At 42.1% G+C, this 4321-nt stretch overlaps 1 protein-coding gene and 1 long non-coding RNA gene across 4 annotated transcripts in view; one reads left to right on the top strand and one right to left on the bottom strand.

Annotated features, from left to right (window-relative positions):
• LOC143281571 (uncharacterized) overlaps window positions 1-1499 on the top strand; it is a 1640-nt gene extending 141 nt beyond the window's left edge. Inside the window, exons 1-2 of the long non-coding RNA XR_013055134.1 lie at window positions 1-331; window positions 1065-1499. The exon at window positions 1-331 is cut by the window's left edge and continues 141 nt beyond it. This is a non-coding gene — a long non-coding RNA (uncharacterized LOC143281571). The remainder of the gene's footprint in view (window positions 332-1064) is intronic.
• Window positions 1-3856, bottom strand: part of LOC143280867 (2-(trimethylamino)ethylphosphonate dioxygenase-like) — a 50330-nt gene extending 46474 nt beyond the window's left edge. For all 3 annotated transcript variants that reach the window (XM_076585598.1, XM_076585596.1, XM_076585595.1), the window contains exon 1: window positions 3564-3856. The gene's annotated coding sequence lies outside the window, so the exon portion shown is untranslated. The remainder of the gene's footprint in view (window positions 1-3563) is intronic.
• Between the last annotated feature and the right edge of the window lie 465 nt (window positions 3857-4321).

The raw sequence follows: 4321 nt of genomic DNA, 5'->3' as shown, positions 1-4321 counted from the left end.
AAGGGAAATATGGAAAAGCCAGCCGCCAGTCACAGCAAACTGAGGTCGAATCGACAACCTGTGAGCCGACTCCATCAACGTCGTCTGCTGTGGAATACCCGTCCTCTACTTCGAAGAAAATAATGGACTTTTTCTCAAAAAAGAAGGCAGTGTCTGATTCTAGTGAAGAAGAAGATGAGTCTGGACCCACCAAATAAACAAAGACTGGAAGAGGAAGCTGTAGAAGAAGTGAGAAGTGATGATCTCAGCAATGAGCATCATCATGAACCTGAGCTGCCTTCAGTCTCTCATCACTTCCAGTGGTGCATTGTGTCCAGAATGCAAAGAACCGGTAAGTCGATCGTTGATTTCTTTGTTTATTTTTCGTTTTCTTTATCATTCATACTTCTTCCTGGTCCTCAGAAACTCTGTATCATGTTGGTCGAGTCAATACATTATTGATCTATAGATGAAAGTGGGCGTGTCTACACAAATTTGTGAAGTGTGAGAGGAGAGAGATTGAATTAGATTGTGCATGTGGTGTGAGGGAGTGGGTGGGGGGCTGTGTGTGTGTTGTGGGGTGTGTGTGTGTGAGAGGTTATGTGTTTATTCAATCAGTGTGTGTGTTCCAGGTTGTGTTTATTCAGTGTGTGTGTGTGTGTGTGTGTGTGTGTGTGTGAGGTTATGAGTTTGATGTATTAGTGTGTTTCAGGTTATGTGTTTATTCATATTGAGTGTTTTGTGTGTGTGTGTGTGTGTGTGTGTGTGTGTGGCTGTGAGTGTGTTCAATGTATTAGTGTGTGTGTGTTTCAGGTTATGTGTTTATTCAGTGTGTGTGTGTGTGTGTGTGATTATTCTGTGTGTTTGAATGTGTTTCAGGTTATGGCTTTGTTCATTGTGTATGTGATGTATTTATTCAGTGTATGTGTGTGTTTCCGGTAATGTGTTTGGTCAGTGTGTGTGTGTGTGTGTGTGTGTGTGTGTGTGTGTGTGTGTGTGTGTAAGACTGCTTGTACAGATGTGTGTATATGTTACAAATGTATGAAGCTGTGCAAAAAAAAAGTGTAATGTATCATGTGTTTCAGAGCCTGAGAGTGACTGAGGGAGGTCAACAAAGGGTCCTCGGCCCTGCTGGATGTGATGCTGGAACTGGAGCTTGTGGGAGGAAACACTCTGGGTGACTTTGTTTTGAAAGAGGACACTGCCAGGGTGGTGAAATCCAGCAGAAAATCATCAGAAAAGGAGAAAGAGAAGAGAAAGAAAATAGAGATGGTGCGACGCATGGAACGCCAGGAAAGACAAGAAAGAGAAGGGGAGGTGTATGAGCCTGGGCAGTTCTGAGTGTTTGATTTCCAATGCCACATAGAAAAAACTGTACAGAATGTCTTGACAAGGTATCATACTTGATAATTATTGGAAAATGATAATAATACTATTGAAAATTGTTCCTTTCATTTGTCCACAATAAATTCTATCTTTGGAGTCAAATTTCTCAAAACGACTTTTTATTCCATACGTATGTACTGCCCTCATCTACTGTACGAGTTCTACAACAGCTATTGCCTTGAAAGTTTGCATATAGATGGAAAAATGGCTTCTGAGTGCAATGAAACCATTAGAAAGTATGGATCTTGGACAGTTTTAATGTTATATTAGGTTAAAAATAATTATTTACATTTGTCAATTTTCTCCAAAGTCTTGGTGATGGTATTTACATTTATGTACATTTATACATACTAATTTTTGTCTATTGCACTCTTCTATTCATGTCCTTTGTATTGATTATGATTTTAGCTTCAATACTACCTAACTTTGCAAACTGTAGATGAGGAGCAGACGTACCCGTTTTCGACAGCACAAAAATTAGAAAAAAATCATAAAATTATTTCTTTGTAACATGAACATTTGAAACTTTGTATTCTAGCTCCAAATCCACTTTGCTGTCTATGTGCAAAATTTCATGGCAATAGCTTTAGTAGAAGTCGAGATACAAAAATACTAGAAAAATGCACGCCAAGTCCCCCCTCAAACACACACACACCGCTCTCCCAGAAAACCGGAACTCGAACCTACCATCCAACCACTATAAATTATATTTAGAAATCATCACTTTACGTCATCTTTAAACAGTTCTCGTGGACTGTGACAAGCAGACGACATGAAACTAATGAAAATTCACAAAAGAGGAGTGGGTATAGACACTTAGGTAACAATTTCGGCACAGCGAGTCGTCGAATTAAAACTGACAAGTATACGCAGAACACAGGAATGTAAAACAAAGAACAATGAATAGATCCGTCTTACATTTATTTACATCGAAGCAAGTCACGGAAAATAAAAAACCAAAAAAAACAAACAACCAAAAACGAAAGCATAATGATAAAGTTTATTTCGTGTTCCCTTGGTGAGACATTGAAACGTTACATACATACATGTTTTACACATGTATATCATACAAACAAAAACAGTGATGTCAAAAGCCACTTCTATCTCTGCATGTCACAGCGTTTTCGATGTGTGTGTGTGTGTGTGTGTGTGTGTGCGCGCGTACGCGCGCTAAGTATGGCAGAATTATGGGCTTGGGGCAGGAAGAACAGTGTTGAAATGACTGCATTACATTGTGCAACAAAAACTGTCGTTTGTCTGACTGCGAATTAGGCTTCACATGATTGGGTTTCTTCGGCAAAGAATCATGATTTTTTTCAGTACAGGAAACAACAGTATTAGGAAGACCAGCGGATGTTTCCCATCCTTGGAAACACCCGTTGCTGGTCAGATGGTTTGGTGTGAACTCGCTAATTGTTTTGTATGATAGTCAGTCGTGTTCGACAATGACCATGAGAACAGCAGAGGTGGTAACTGCGGTCCCCCGACAATCTGGGCTAAAATTTGATTCTAGTGGAGTGGAGTGTCTTGTCTTGCCCAAGTTACATCCCCACTCTCTCGGCCAAGAGTGTTTTAGGACAAGTATATATACAGGCTGACAGATAATGAACGAGACGGCTTCAGAAATCACACGGAAGAGTGTCGATACTCCCCCGTGTAAATCACACCACTGGTTTGCACTTATGCCGTTTATTCTATTTTATGAAAAAAAAAAAAAAAATTCTATAGCACTGACAACAAAGCAGGGTAATGTTCAACTTTAGAATACTAAACTCTGGGGGGCTGTTTAGACGAAAAACAAAGGGTGTCTTAGGCTCACCTCGATGCGCTCAGTTGAATGGAACCCTCAGCTAAGCTGTACGACCACTACTTTCCCATGAAACTGCGACAATTTTATACACAGTAAGCTCATCCGATCACAGCCAGAGCAACCACCTGCAAGCCATTTTGACTGCTGATCACGTGCAGTCAAAAGGGCGTGCAGGTGGGGAAGGAGTACTCAGCTTACTGTGTATTTGTCGCAGTTTCATGGGAAAGGAGTGGTCCTAGAGCTTAGCTGAGGGTTCCATTCAACTCAGCGCATCGAGGTGAGCCTAAAACACCCTTTGTTTTTCGTCTAAACAGCCCCCCTGAGTTTAGTATTCTAAAGCTGAAGACTACCACAAAGCAGTTTATGGCAAAGACTTAGCTATACTCACCACAGTAACCCGTTCGAAGGAAGTGCTGCGCTGATTCACGATGACAGTTCTGGAGAGGAACGAAGGAAAGAAAGGTCGCACACACACCTATATATAGATAGTACACGCACACAGACTGGGGGCAATGGAACGCGGGTGTTTGATTGGTGTCTGCCTGCGGGTAGGTTGCCGTGGGGGCCGTGTTCGTCACAGTCGGCTTTGCTCCAGTTGCCCCTGTGCGAGCGTGTGTGTGTTCATACGCTGCAATAATACAGACTCGATACTGAGGAGTTCTAAGTAACTTTATTAGACCTAACATAAAGATGGCGACCGGTCAACTGCTGTTTTCATCCGGGTCCCTTTGATGGACATGTGATAAGTCATGTGATTCTTAGAACTATTAACCTTCGCCGGACGGTGCTATTGACTATACACGGAAGACGGTGTGGGTCCGTGTGGACCCATGTCCCTCAAAGAGAGAAAATCATGTCCACCCTTCCACAGACGGTGTGGGTCCATGTGGACCCATGGCCGTCATGGAAGGAAATTTTGTGTTCATCCCTCCGAAGACAGTGTGGGTCCAGGTGGACTCATGTCTATAAAGAGGGTTATTTTAATCCGATTTTGGCGAAGTTCTCAAAATACTGCTCCATCCTGCAACAATGGCGGACAGTGGCGCTTATGCTTCCATCACAGCAGAATTTGTGTGTTAGCATGTGTGTGTGTGTGTGTGTGTAAACTGTATGTGTATGTGTTGCATGTCTGTATGTGTGACACTA

Source organism: Babylonia areolata, chromosome 4 (genome assembly GCF_041734735.1).
Source record: "Babylonia areolata isolate BAREFJ2019XMU chromosome 4, ASM4173473v1, whole genome shotgun sequence".
Lineage (NCBI taxonomy): Eukaryota > Metazoa > Mollusca > Gastropoda > Neogastropoda > Buccinidae > Babylonia > Babylonia areolata.
Note: the sequence above shows the minus strand (reverse complement) of the source record. Positions and strands in the feature narration are given on the sequence as shown.